The sequence below is a fragment of the Staurois parvus genome, unplaced genomic scaffold (genome assembly GCF_062004578.1).
Source record: "Staurois parvus isolate SC_StPar_1 unplaced genomic scaffold, SC_StPar_1.0 ptg000390l, whole genome shotgun sequence".
NCBI classification, from domain to species: domain Eukaryota; kingdom Metazoa; phylum Chordata; class Amphibia; order Anura; family Ranidae; genus Staurois; species Staurois parvus.
This window is the reverse complement of record NW_028318186.1, coordinates 4,729,326-4,743,226: the sequence shown is the minus strand read 5'-3', so window position 1 is coordinate 4,743,226 and position 13,901 is coordinate 4,729,326. Positions and strand designations below refer to the sequence as shown.

The following is a 13,901-nucleotide window of genomic DNA, read 5'->3' as shown; positions in this document are numbered from 1 at the left end:
ATTGTATACATGATTTTTTTTCTTTTTTTTTGCCTCTATTTATTGGTATTGTTGCCTTATTCCCCAATAAACAATCCTTCTTTAATTTTCAGTGTGTCAGGAAATGTAGTAAACTCTTAGAACTGATTTCTTGGCAAAGCACCTGATTAGGTTTCCAACGGTGAACTTTTTCAAAGTTGGCAGAACGGCATTTCATTGTCAAGCCAACAGTGCCAAGAAATCGACTTTGGCACAGCTTTTTGACCTTCTGCTCTCACGCTTGTACGAAAGGATCACGTGGTGATACTACTTCAAGTAGATGAAATGACTTCTTGATTTAACAAGAGGCATTTGTTAGTTGCTGAAAGCAGCCTATATTTTCATCTTATGTTGTGTGTTTTAAAACCTTTTTCAGAGCTTTCAATTGCCACAACTGCTATAAATGTTTACCAGGAGTGGGGTTCGAACCCACGTGGATATTCATCCATTGGATCTTAAGTCCAACGCCTTAACCACTCGGCCATCCTGGTGACTGTTGTTTGGACACTGTGAGAGAGTGCTTTTTTTCACTTTGTCGAAAACCAGTGCAGGTGGCCTGTTACCATTCATTTTTGACTCTGCCATTCACAACAGGGATTTGCTCTGAAGGATGTTTCTTATTACCATATGAGATGACAAAGCTCCAATAGCCTTTGGTTCGCAATCATGAGTTAACCACTCTGCCATTTCTCTCGCTATGCAGCACAGGACATCTGAGAAAAGAGTTCTGATTTTCATGTTGGAGGAGAGTATAGAAGGTTGACTGTTAGCCTTTGGAATGATGATTCTACCAGTAATCACAGGGACTTGTTCTGACAAGTGCTTTTGTAGTCTTTTTATAGTCCCTGTATGTAACTTCCATTTTTAGGGCATACCCTTAGGTTGTTGTCCGACAGGTCTACAATTTGTACCCTTGAACCAGGTTTTTGTACTCATTATAGGTGATTATTATTTTTTTGCGTTTTTAACTTGTGTTATTGTATACATTTTTTTTTCGCCTCTATTTATTGGTATTGTTTCCTTATTCCCCAATAAACAATCCTTCTTTCATTTTCAGTGTGTCAGGAAATGTAGTAAACTCTTAGAACTGATTTCTTGGCAAAGCACCTGATTAGGTTTCCAACGGTGAACTTTTTCAAAGTTGGCAGAACGGCATTTCATTGTCAAGCCAACAGTGCCAAGAAATCGACTTTGGCACAGCTTTTTGACCTTCTGCTCTCACGCTTGTACGAAAGGATCACGTGGTGATATTACTTGAAGTAGATGAAATGACTTCTTGATTTAACAAGAGGCATTTGTTAGTTGCTGAAAGCAGCCTATATTTTCATCTTATGTTGTGTGTTTTAAAACCTTTTTCAGAGCTTTCAATTGCCACAACTGCTATAAATGTTTACCAGGAGTGGGGTTTGAACCCACGTGGATATTCATCCATTGGATCTTAAGTCCAACACCTTAACCACTCGGCCATCCTGGTGACTGTTGTTTGTTCCCTGAGAGAGAGTGCTTTTTTTCACTTTGACGTAAACCACTGCAGGTGGCCTGTTACCTTTCATTTTTGACTCTGCCATTCACAACAGGGATTTGCTCTGAAGGATGTTTCTTATTACCATATGAGATGACAAAGCTCCAATAGCCTTTGGTTCGCAATCATGAGTTAACCACTCTGCCATTTCTCTCGCTATGCAGCACAGGACATCTGAGAAAAGAGTGCTGATTTTCATGTTGGAAGAGAGTATAGAAGGTTGACTGTTAGCCTTTGGAATGATGATTCTACCAGTAAGCACAGGGACTTGTTCTGACTATTGCTTTTGTAGTCTTTTTATAGTCCCTGTATGTAACTTCCATTTTTAGGGCATACCCTTAGGTTGTTGTCCGACAGGTCTACAATTTGTACCCTTGAACCAGGTTTTTGTACTCATTATAGGTGATTATTTTTTTTTTGCGTTTTTAACTTGTGTTATTGTATACATGATTTTTTTTCTTTTTTTTTGCCTCTATTTATTGGTATTGTTGCCTTATTCCCCAATAAACAATCCTTCTTTAATTTTCAGTGTGTCAGGAAATGTAGTAAACTCTTAGAAGTGATTTCTTGGCAAAGCACCTGATTAGGTTTCCAACGGTGAACTTTTTCAAAGTTGGCAGAACGGCATTTCATTGTCAAGCCAACAGTGCCAAGAAATCGACTTTGGCACAGCTTTTTGACCTTCTGCTCTCACGCTTGTACGAAAGGATCACGTGGTGATATTACTTCAAGTAGATGAAATGACTTCTTGATTTAACAAGAGGCATTTGTTAGTTGCTGAAAGCAGCCTATATTTTCATCTTATGTTGTGTGTTTTAAAACCTTTTTCAGAGCTTTCAATTGTCACAACTGCTATAAATGTTTACCAGGAGTGGGGTTCGAACCCACGTGGATATTCATCCATTGGATCTTAAGTCCAACGCCTTAACCACTCGGCCATCCTGGTGATTGTTATCTGTCCCCTGAGAGAGAGTGCTTTTTTTCACTTTGATGTAAACCACTGCAGGTGGCCTTTTACCATTCATTTTTGACTCTGCCATTCACAACAGGAATTTGCTCTGAAGGATGTTTCTTATTACCATATGAGATGACAAAGCTCCAATAGCTTTTGGTTCGCAATCATGAGTTAACCACTCTGCCATTTCTCTCGCTATGCAGCACAGCACATCTGAGAAAAGAGTGCTGATTTTCATGTTGGAGGAGAGTATAGAAGGTTGACTGTTAGCCTTTGGAATGATGATTCTACCAGTAAGCACAGGGACTTGTTCTGACAAGTGCTTTTGTAGTCTTTTTATAGTCCCTGTATGTAACTTCCATTTTTAGGGCATACCCTTAGGTTGTTGTCCGACAGGTCTACAATTTGTACCCTTGAACCAGGTTTTTGTACTCATTATAGGTGATTATTATTTTTTTGCGTTTTTAACTTGTGTTATTGTATACATGATTTTTTTTCTTTTTTTTTGCCTCTATTTATTGGTATTGTTGCCTTATTCCCCAATAAACAATCCTTCTTTAATTTTCAGTGTGTCAGGAAATGTAGTAAACTCTTAGAACTGATTTCTTGGCAAAGCACCTGATTAGGTTTCCAACGGTGAACTTTTTCAAAGTTGGCAGAACGGCATTTCATTGTCAAGCCAACAGTGCCAAGAAATCGACTTTGGCACAGCTTTTTGACCTTCTGCTCTCACGCTTGTACGAAAGGATCACGTGGTGATACTACTTCAAGTAGATGAAATGACTTCTTGATTTAACAAGAGGCATTTGTTAGTTGCTGAAAGCAGCCTATATTTTCATCTTATGTTGTGTGTTTTAAAACCTTTTTCAGAGCTTTCAATTGCCACAACTGCTATAAATGTTTACCAGGAGTGGGGTTCGAACCCACGTGGATATTCATCCATTGGATCTTAAGTCCAACGCCTTAACCACTCGGCCATCCTGGTGACTGTTGTTTGGACACTGTGAGAGAGTGCTTTTTTTCACTTTGTCGAAAACCAGTGCAGGTGGCCTGTTACCATTCATTTTTGACTCTGCCATTCACAACAGGGATTTGCTCTGAAGGATGTTTCTTATTACCATATGAGATGACAAAGCTCCAATAGCCTTTGGTTCGCAATCATGAGTTAACCACTCTGCCATTTCTCTCGCTATGCAGCACAGGACATCTGAGAAAAGAGTTCTGATTTTCATGTTGGAGGAGAGTATAGAAGGTTGACTGTTAGCCTTTGGAATGATGATTCTACCAGTAATCACAGGGACTTGTTCTGACAAGTGCTTTTGTAGTCTTTTTATAGTCCCTGTATGTAACTTCCATTTTTAGGGCATACCCTTAGGTTGTTGTCCGACAGGTCTACAATTTGTACCCTTGAACCAGGTTTTTGTACTCATTATAGGTGATTATTATTTTTTTGCGTTTTTAACTTGTGTTATTGTATACATTTTTTTTTCGCCTCTATTTATTGGTATTGTTTCCTTATTCCCCAATAAACAATCCTTCTTTCATTTTCAGTGTGTCAGGAAATGTAGTAAACTCTTAGAACTGATTTCTTGGCAAAGCACCTGATTAGGTTTCCAACGGTGAACTTTTTCAAAGTTGGCAGAACGGCATTTCATTGTCAAGCCAACAGTGCCAAGAAATCGACTTTGGCACAGCTTTTTGACCTTCTGCTCTCACGCTTGTACGAAAGGATCACGTGGTGATATTACTTGAAGTAGATGAAATGACTTCTTGATTTAACAAGAGGCATTTGTTAGTTGCTGAAAGCAGCCTATATTTTCATCTTATGTTGTGTGTTTTAAAACCTTTTTCAGAGCTTTCAATTGCCACAACTGCTATAAATGTTTACCAGGAGTGGGGTTTGAACCCACGTGGATATTCATCCATTGGATCTTAAGTCCAACACCTTAACCACTCGGCCATCCTGGTGACTGTTGTTTGTTCCCTGAGAGAGAGTGCTTTTTTTCACTTTGACGTAAACCACTGCAGGTGGCCTGTTACCTTTCATTTTTGACTCTGCCATTCACAACAGGGATTTGCTCTGAAGGATGTTTCTTATTACCATATGAGATGACAAAGCTCCAATAGCCTTTGGTTCGCAATCATGAGTTAACCACTCTGCCATTTCTCTCGCTATGCAGCACAGGACATCTGAGAAAAGAGTGCTGATTTTCATGTTGGAAGAGAGTATAGAAGGTTGACTGTTAGCCTTTGGAATGATGATTCTACCAGTAAGCACAGGGACTTGTTCTGACTATTGCTTTTGTAGTCTTTTTATAGTCCCTGTATGTAACTTCCATTTTTAGGGCATACCCTTAGGTTGTTGTCCGACAGGTCTACAATTTGTACCCTTGAACCAGGTTTTTGTACTCATTATAGGTGATTATTATTTTTTTGCGTTTTTAACTTGTGTTATTGTATACATGATTTTTTTTCTTTTTTTTTGCCTCTATTTATTGGTATTGTTGCCTTATTCCCCAATAAACAATCCTTCTTTAATTTTCAGTGTGTCAGGAAATGTAGTAAACTCTTAGAAGTGATTTCTTGGCAAAGCACCTGATTAGGTTTCCAACGGTGAACTTTTTCAAAGTTGGCAGAACGGCATTTCATTGTCAAGCCAACAGTGCCAAGAAATCGACTTTGGCACAGCTTTTTGACCTTCTGCTCTCACGCTTGTACGAAAGGATCACGTGGTGATATTACTTCAAGTAGATGAAATGACTTCTTGATTTAACAAGAGGCATTTGTTAGTTGCTGAAAGCAGCCTATATTTTCATCTTATGTTGTGTGTTTTAAAACCTTTTTCAGAGCTTTCAATTGTCACAACTGCTATAAATGTTTACCAGGAGTGGGGTTCGAACCCACGTGGATATTCATCCATTGGATCTTAAGTCCAACGCCTTAACCACTCGGCCATCCTGGTGATTGTTATCTGTCCCCTGAGAGAGAGTGCTTTTTTTCACTTTGATGTAAACCACTGCAGGTGGCCTGTTACCATTCATTTTTGACTCTGCCATTCACAACAGGGATTTGCTCTGAAGGATGTTTCTTATTACCATATGAGATGACAAAGCTCCAATAGCCTTTGGTTCGCAATCATGAGTTAACCACTCTGCCATTTCTCTCGCTATGCAGCACAGGACATCTGAGAAAAGAGTTCTGATTTTCATGTTGGAGGAGAGTATAGAAGGTTGACTGTTAGCCTTTGGAATGATGATTCTACCAGTAAGCACAGGGACTTGTTCTGACAAGTGCTTTTGTAGTCTTTTTATAGTCCCTGTATGTAACTTCCATTTTTAGGGCATACCCTTAGGTTGTTGTCCGACAGGTCTACAATTTGTACCCTTGAACCAGGTTTTTGTACTCATTATAGGTGATTATTATTTTTTTGCGTTTTTAACTTGTGTTATTGTATACATTTTTTTTTCCTTTTTTTGCCTCTATTTATTGGTATTGTTTCCTTATTCCCCAATAAACAATCCTTCTTTCATTTTCAGTGTGTCAGGAAATGTAGTAAACTCTTAGAACTGATTTCTTGGCAAAGCACCTGATTAGGTTTCCAACGGTGAACTTTTTCAAAGTTGGCAGAACGGCATTTCATTGTCAAGCCAACAGTGCCAAGAAATCGACTTTGGCACAGCTTTTTGACCTTCTGCTCTCACGCTTGTACGAAAGGATCACGTGGTGATATTACTTCAAGTAGATGAAATGACTTCTTGATTTAACAAGAGGCATTTGTTAGTTGCTGAAAGCAGCCTATATTTTCATCTTATGTTGTGTGTTTTAAAACCTTTTTCAGAGCTTTCAATTGCCACAACTGCTATAAATGTTTACCAGGAGTGGGGTTCGAACCCACGTGGATATTCATCCATTGGATCTTAAGTACAACGCCTTAACCACTCGGCCATCCTCGTGACTGTTATTTATTCACTGTGAGAGAGTGCTTTTTTTCACTTTGTCGTAAACCAGTGCAGGTGGCCTGTTACCATTCATTTTTGACTCTGCCATTCACAACAGGGATTTGCTCTGAAGGATGTTTCTTATTACCATATGAGATGACAAAGCTCCAATAGCCTTTGGTTCGCAATCATGAGTTAACCACTCTGCCATTTCTCTCGCTATGCAGCACAGGACATCTGAGAAAAGAGTTCTGATTTTCATGTTGGAGGAGAGTATAGAAGGTTGACTGTTAGCCTTTGGAATGATGATTCTACCAGTAATCACAGGGACTTGTTCTGACAAGTGCTTTTGTAGTCTTTTTATAGTCCCTGTATGTAACTTCCATTTTTAGGGCATACCCTTAGGTTGTTGTCCGACAGGTCTACAATTTGTACCCTTGAACCAGGTTTTTGTACTCATTATAGGTGATTATTATTTTTTTGCGTTTTTAACTTGTGTTATTGTATACATGTTTTTTTTTCTTTTTTTTTGCCTCTATTTATTGGTATTGTTGCCTTATTCCCCAATAAACAATCCTTCTTTAATTTTCAGTGTGTCAGGAAATGTAGTAAACTCTTAGAACTGATTTCTTGGCAAAGCACCTGATTAGGTTTCCAACGGTGAACTTTTTCAAAGTTGGCAGAACGGCATTTCATTGTCAAGCCAACAGTGCCAAGAAATCGACTTTGGCACAGCTTTTTGACCTTCTGCTCTCACGCTTGTACAAAAGGATCACGTGGTGATATTACTTCAAGTAGATGAAATGACTTCTTGATTTAACAAGAGGCATTTGTTAGTTGCTGAAAGCAGCCTATATTTTCATCTTATGTTGTGTGTTTTAAAACCTTTTTCAGAGCTTTCAATTGCCACAACTGCTACAAATGTTTACCAGGAGTGGGGTTCGAACCCACGTGGATATTCATCCATTGGATCTTAAGTCCAACGCCTTAACCACTCAGCCATCCTGGTGACTGCTGTTTGTTTGCTGTGAGAGAGTGCTTTTTTTCACTTTGTCGAAAACCAGTGTAGGTGGCCTGTTACCATTCATTTTTGACTCTGCCATTCACAACAGGGATTTGCTCTGAAGGATGTTTCTTATTACCATATGAGATGACAAAGCTAAAATAGCCTTTGGTTCACAATCATGAGTTAACCACTCTGCCATTTCTCTCGCTATGCAGCACAGGACATCTGAGAAAAGAGTGGTGATTTTCATGTTGGAGGAGAGTATAGAAGGTTGACTGTTAGCCTTTGGAATGATGATTCTACCAGTAATCACAGGGACTTGTTCTGACAAGTGCTTTTGTAGTCTTTTTATAGTCCCTGTATGTAACTTCCATTTTCAGGGCATACCCTTAGGTTGTTGTCCGACAGGTCTACAATTTGTACCCTTGAACCAGGTTTTTGTACTCATTATAGGTGATTATTATTTTTTTGCGTTTTTAACTTGTGTTATTGTATACATGTTTTTTTTTCTTTTTTTTTGCATCTATTTATTGGTTTTGTTGCCTTATTCCCCAATAAACAATCCTTCTTTAATTTTCAGTGTGTCAGGAAATGTAGTAAACTCTTAGAACTGATTTCTTGGCAAAGCACCTGATTAGGTTTCCAACGGTGAACTTTTTCAAAGTTGGCAGAATGGCATTTCATTGTCAAGCCAACAGTGCCAAGAAATCGACTTTGGCACAGCTTTTTGACCTTCTGCTCTCACGCTTGTACGAAAGGAACACGTGGTGATACTACTTCAAGTAGATGAAATGACTTCTTGATTTAACAAGAGGCATTTGTTAGTTGCTGAAAGCAGCCTATATTTTCATCTTATGTTGTGTGTTTTAAAACCTTTTTCAGAGCATTCAATTGCCACAACTGCTATAAAAGTTTACCAGGAGTGGGGTTCGAAACCACGTGGATATTCATCCATTGGATCTTAAGTCCAACGCCTTAACCATTCAGCCATCCTGGTGACTGTTGCTTGTTCACTGTGAGAGAGTGCTTTTTTTCACTTTGTCGAAAACCAGTGCAGGTGGCCTGTTACCATTCATTTTTGACTCTGCCATTCACAACAGGGATTTGCTCTGAAGGATGTTTCTTATTACCATATGAGATGACAAAGCTCCAATAGCCTTTGGTTCGCAATCATGAGTTAACCACTCTGCCATTTCTCTCGCTATGCAGCACAGGACATCTGAGAAAAGAGTGCTGATTTTCATGTTGGAGGAGAGTATAGAAGGTTGACTGTTAGCCTTTGGAATGATGATTCTACCAGTAATCACAGGGACTTGTTCTGACAAGTGCTTTTGTAGTCTTTTTATAGTCCCTGTATGTAGCTTCCATTTTTAGGGCATACCCTTAGGTTGTTGTCCGACAGGTCTACAATTTGTACCCTTGAACCAGGTTTTTGTACTCATTATAGGTGATTATTATTTTTTTGCGTTTTTAACTTGTGTTATTGTATACATTTTTTTTGCCTCTATTTATTGGTATTGTTGCCTTATTCCCCAATAAACAATCCTTCTTTCATTTTCAGTGTGTCAGGAAATGTAGTAAACTCTTAGAACTGATTTCTTGGCAAAGCACCTGATTAGGTTTCCAACGGTGAACTTTTTCAAAGTTGGCAGAACGGCATTTCATTGTCAAGCCAACAGTGCCAAGAAATCGACTTTGGCACAGCTTTTTGACCTTCTGCTCTCACGCTTGTACGAAAGGATCACGTGGTGATATTACTTCAAGTAGATGAAATGACTTCTTGATTTAACAAGAGGCATTTGTTAGTTGCTGAAAGCAGCCTATATTATCATCTTATGTTGTGTGTTTTAAAACCTTTTTCAGAGCTTTCAATTGCCACAACTGCTATAAATGTTTACCAGGAGTGGGGTTCGAACCCATGTGGATATTCATCCATTGGATCTTAAGTCCAACGCCTTAACCACTCGGCCATCCTGGTGACTGTTGTTTGTTCACTGTGAGAGAGTGCTTTTTTTCACTTTGTCGAAAACCAGTGCAGGTGGCCTGTTACCATTCATTTTTGACTCTGCCATTCACAACAGGGATTTGCTCTGAAGGATGTTTCTTATTACCATATGAGATGACAAAGCTCCAATAGCCTTTGGTTCGCAATCATGAGTTAACCACTCTGCCATTTCTTTCGCTATGCAGCACAGGACATCTGAGAAAAGAGTTCTGATTTTCATGTTGGAGGAGAGTATATAAGGTTGACTGTTAGCCTTTGGAATGATGATTCTACCAGTAAGCACAGGGACTTGTTCTGACAAGTGCTTTTGTAGTCTTTTTATAGTCCCTGTATGTAGCTTCCATTTTTAGGGCATACCCTTAGGTTGTTGTCCGACAGGTCTACAATTTGTACCCTTGAACCAGGTTTTTGTACTCATTATAGGTGATTATTATTTTTTTTCGTTTTTAACTTGTGTTATTGTATACATTTTTTTTGCCTCTATTTATTGGTATTGTTGCCTTATTCCCCAATAAACAATCCTTCTTTCATTTTCAGTGTGTCAGGAAATGTAGTAAACTCTTAGAACTGATTTCTTGGCAAAGCACCTGATTAGGTTTCCAACGGTGAACTTTTTCAAAGTTGGCAGAACGGCATTTCATTGTCAAGCCAACAGTGCCAAGAAATCGACTTTGGCACAGCTTTTTGACCTTCTGCTCTCACGCTTGTACGAAAGGATCACGTGGTGATATTACTTCAAGTAGATGAAATGACTTCTTGATTTAACAAGAGGCATTTGTTAGTTGCTGAAAGCAGCCTATATTTTCATCTTATGTTGTGTGTTTTAAAACCTTTTTCAGAGCTTTCAATTGCCACAACTGCTATAAATGTTTACCAGGAGTGGGGTTCGAACCGACGTGGATATTCATCCATTGGATCTTAAGTCCAACGCCTTAACCACTCGGCCATCCTGGTGACTGCTGTTTGTTCACCGTGAGAGAGTGCTTTTTTTCACTTTGTCGAAAACCAGTGCAGGTGGCCTGTTACCATTCATTTTTGACTCTGCCATTCACAACAGGGATTTGCTCTGAAGGATGTTTCTTATTACCATATGAGATGACAAAGCTCCAATAGCCTTTGGTTCGCAATCATGAGTTAACCACTCTGCCATCTCTTTCGCTATGCAGCACAGGACATCTGAGAAAAGAGTGCTGATTTTCATGTTGGAGGAGAGTATAGAAGGTTGACTGTTAGCCTTTGGAATGATGATTCTACCAGTAATCACAGGGACTTGTTCTGACAAGTGCTTTTGTAGTCTTTTTATAGTCCCTGTATGTAGCTTCCATTTTTAGGGCATACCCTTAGGTTGTTGTCCGACAGGTCTACAATTTGTACCCTTGAACCAGGTTTTTGTACTCATTATAGGTGATTATTATTTTTTTGCGTTTTTAACTTGTGTTATTGTATACATTTTTTTTCTTTTTTTTGCCTCTATTTATTGGTATTGTTGCCTTATTCCCCAATAAACAATCCTTCTTTCATTTTCAGTGTGTCAGGAAATGTAGTAAACTCTTAGAACTGATTTCTTGGCAAAGCACCTGATTAGGTTTCCAACGGTGAACTTTTTCAAAGTTGGCAGAACGGCATTTCATTGTCAAGCCAACAGTGCCAAGAAATCGACTTTGGCACAGCTTTTTGACCTTCTGCTCTCACGCTTGTACGAAAGGATCACGTGGTGATATTACTTGAAGTAGATGAAATGACTTCTTGATTTAACAAGAGGCATTTGTTAGTTGCTGAAAGCAGCCTATATTTTCATCTTATGTTGTGTGTTTTAAAACCTTTTTCAGAGCTTTCAATTGCCACAACTGCTATAAATGTTTACCAGGAGTGGGGTTCGAACCCACGTGGATATTCATCCATTGGATCTTAAGTCCAACGCCTTAACCACTCGGCCATCCTGGTGACTGTTGTTTGTTCACTGTGAGAGAGTGCTTTTTTTCACTTTGTCGAAAACCAGTGCAGGTGGCCTGTTACCATTCATTTTTGACTCTGTCATTCACAACAGGGATTTGCTCTGAAGGATGTTTCTTATTACCATATGAGATGACAAAGCTCCAATAGCTTTTGGTTCGCAATCATGAGTTAACCACTCTGCCATTTCTCTCGCTATGCAGCACAGGACATCTGAGAAAAGAGTGCTGATTTTCATGTTGGAGGAGAGTATAGAAGGTTGACTGTTAGCCTTTGGAATGATGATTCTACCAGTAAGCACAGGGACTTGTTCTGACAAGTGCTTTTGTAGTCTTTTTATAGTCCCTGTATGTAGCTTCCATTTTTAGGGCATACCCTTAGGTTGTTGTCCGACAGGTCTACAATTTGTACCCTTGAACCAGGTTTTTGTACTCATTATAGGTGATTATTATTTTTTTGCGTTTTTAACTTGTGTTATTGTATACATTTTTTTGCCTCTATTTATTGGTATTGTTGCCTTATTCCCCAATAAACAATCCTTCTTTCATTTTCAGTGTGTCAGGAAATGTAGTAAACTCTTAGAACTGATTTCTTGGCAAAGCACCTGATTAGGTTTCCAACGGTGAACTGTTTCAAAGTTGGCAGAACGGCATTTCATTGTCAAGCCAACAGTGCCACGAAATCGACTTTGGCACAGCTTTTTGACCTTCTGCTCTCATGCTTGTATGAAAGGATCATGTGGTGATATTAGTTCAAGTAGATGAAATGACTTCTTGATTTAACAAGAGGCATTTTTTAGTTGCTGAAAAGAGCCTATATTTTCTTCTTATGTCGTGTGTTTTAAAACCTTTATGAGAGCCTTCAATTGACACAACTGCTATAATTGTTTACCAGGAGTGGGGTTCGAACCCACGTGGATATTCATCCATGTAATCTTAAGTCCAATGCTTTAACCACTCGGCCATCCTTATGACTACATGACGTTTTCCAACCGTGAAAGAGTGCTTATTTTCACATTGTCAAAAACCAGTGCAGGTGGTCTGTTACCATTCCTTGTTGACTCTCCCATTCACAACAGGGATTTTCTCTGAGGGATATTTCCTATTACTTTATGACTAGAGATGAGCGAAGAAATGAAAAATTCGATTCGACTGATTCGGCGAATTCGTGGACAATATTCGATTCGAGTCGAATAAATTCGCTGTGAATTTAACTTAAAAAAGGGTGTTTCTAGGCTTCAGAGAGACTTAATATTAGTGCAGAACACTGTACCTTTAATTTAAATGCCCTTGGAGTCTGCTGGGGAAGAGAAATAATACTGTCTGTCAGTATGACATGCAGATGAGTGCCGTCGATCTTAGAATCACTGCACACTTCACTCCTTTGGCCAGTCACGGGGCCAAAACCAGTGTTTGGAGCCACAGTGTGGCGGTGGAGGCAGCAGCAATGGGAGGCCATACAGCAACCTATGACAAAATGGAAACCAGCAGGAGCGTGAGGAGACCTGAAAGTGGCACATGGCAGAGTGGGAGCAATGGGAGGCGGTACAGGGACCCAGGTCACACTATGGGCCCAGCAGCAGCGTGACCAGGCGGTACGGGGGCCCATGGCCGATATGGGGCTTGGTGGCACCTATGGAAGGCCTGTAATCTGCCAGCAACCTATGACAAAATGGACAACCGCAGGAGTGTGAGGAGATTTCAAAGTGGCACATGGCAGAGTGGAAGCAATGGAAGGCCGTACAGGGACCCAGGTCACACTGTGGGACCAGCATCAGCGTGAACAGGCGGTACGGGGGCCCATGGCCGATTTGACCTCATTCATCCCATAGTCCTGCCGACTCACGAATAGCGTGGCCTCCTCAAAGGGCCTGAGCAAGCGCAGGTGTCACACATGAGCTGCCAATGGCTGACATCTAAGTTACACAGGGAGTACCTTTATCCGCTTTTAACATCAGGAAATCTGTGATGGCCTTTAGCTGTTCGTAAAGGCGGTCTAACATATGTAGGGTTGAATTCCACCTTGTTGCAACGTCACAGCATGAGGAGTCGGTACGGGGGCCCATGGCAGATTACATGTCTGGCAGCAGCTATGTGAGGCCCGTAATCTGCCTGCACCCTATGTCAAAAAATTTAACACACCAGCAGTGTGAAGAGACCTGAAAGTGGCACATGGCAGCAGAGTGTGGCGATGGAGACAGCAGCAATGGGAGGCCGTACAGGGACCCATGAGAGACTCTGGACTTGGCAGCAGCATGAGGAGGCGGTATATAGGGGCCCATGGCAGATTAGGGGCCTGGCAGCAGCTATGTGAGGCCCGTAATCTGCCTGCACCCTATGTCAAAAAATTTAACACACCAGCAGTGTGAAGAGACCTGAAAGTGGCACATGGCAGCAGAGTGTGGCGATGGAGACAGCAGCAATGGGAGGCCATACAGGGACCCATGACAGACTCTGGACTTGGCAGCAGCATGAGGAGGCGGTATATAGGGGCCCATGGCAGAT

At 40.4% G+C, this 13,901-nt stretch overlaps 12 non-coding genes across 12 annotated transcripts; all 12 read right to left on the bottom strand.

Moving 5' to 3' along the window:
• Nucleotides 1–426: 426 nt before the first annotated feature.
• TRNAL-UAA (transfer RNA leucine (anticodon UAA)) lies at nucleotides 427–509 on the bottom strand. The gene has a single exon. It is a non-coding gene; the product is annotated as a tRNA-Leu (tRNA).
• Nucleotides 510–1,409: 900 nt separating this feature from the next.
• Nucleotides 1,410–1,492, bottom strand: TRNAL-UAA (transfer RNA leucine (anticodon UAA)). The gene has a single exon. It is a non-coding gene; the product is annotated as a tRNA-Leu (tRNA).
• A 911-nt stretch (nucleotides 1,493–2,403) lies between these two features.
• TRNAL-UAA (transfer RNA leucine (anticodon UAA)) lies at nucleotides 2,404–2,486 on the bottom strand. The gene has a single exon. It is a non-coding gene; the product is annotated as a tRNA-Leu (tRNA).
• A 911-nt stretch (nucleotides 2,487–3,397) lies between these two features.
• On the bottom strand, nucleotides 3,398–3,480 carry TRNAL-UAA (transfer RNA leucine (anticodon UAA)). Its single transcript has one exon. It is a non-coding gene; the product is annotated as a tRNA-Leu (tRNA).
• Nucleotides 3,481–4,380: 900 nt separating this feature from the next.
• On the bottom strand, nucleotides 4,381–4,463 carry TRNAL-UAA (transfer RNA leucine (anticodon UAA)). Its single transcript has one exon. It is a non-coding gene; the product is annotated as a tRNA-Leu (tRNA).
• Nucleotides 4,464–5,374: 911 nt separating this feature from the next.
• Nucleotides 5,375–5,457, bottom strand: TRNAL-UAA (transfer RNA leucine (anticodon UAA)). Its single transcript has one exon. It is a non-coding gene; the product is annotated as a tRNA-Leu (tRNA).
• Nucleotides 5,458–6,365: 908 nt separating this feature from the next.
• Nucleotides 6,366–6,448, bottom strand: TRNAL-UAA (transfer RNA leucine (anticodon UAA)). The gene has a single exon. It is a non-coding gene; the product is annotated as a tRNA-Leu (tRNA).
• A 911-nt stretch (nucleotides 6,449–7,359) lies between these two features.
• Nucleotides 7,360–7,442, bottom strand: TRNAL-UAA (transfer RNA leucine (anticodon UAA)). Its single transcript has one exon. It is a non-coding gene; the product is annotated as a tRNA-Leu (tRNA).
• Nucleotides 7,443–8,353: 911 nt separating this feature from the next.
• TRNAL-UAA (transfer RNA leucine (anticodon UAA)) lies at nucleotides 8,354–8,436 on the bottom strand. The gene has a single exon. It is a non-coding gene; the product is annotated as a tRNA-Leu (tRNA).
• Nucleotides 8,437–9,334: 898 nt separating this feature from the next.
• TRNAL-UAA (transfer RNA leucine (anticodon UAA)) lies at nucleotides 9,335–9,417 on the bottom strand. The gene has a single exon. It is a non-coding gene; the product is annotated as a tRNA-Leu (tRNA).
• An 898-nt stretch (nucleotides 9,418–10,315) lies between these two features.
• Nucleotides 10,316–10,398, bottom strand: TRNAL-UAA (transfer RNA leucine (anticodon UAA)). The gene has a single exon. It is a non-coding gene; the product is annotated as a tRNA-Leu (tRNA).
• Nucleotides 10,399–11,305: 907 nt separating this feature from the next.
• Nucleotides 11,306–11,388, bottom strand: TRNAL-UAA (transfer RNA leucine (anticodon UAA)). Its single transcript has one exon. It is a non-coding gene; the product is annotated as a tRNA-Leu (tRNA).
• Nucleotides 11,389–13,901: the final 2,513 nt, after the last annotated feature.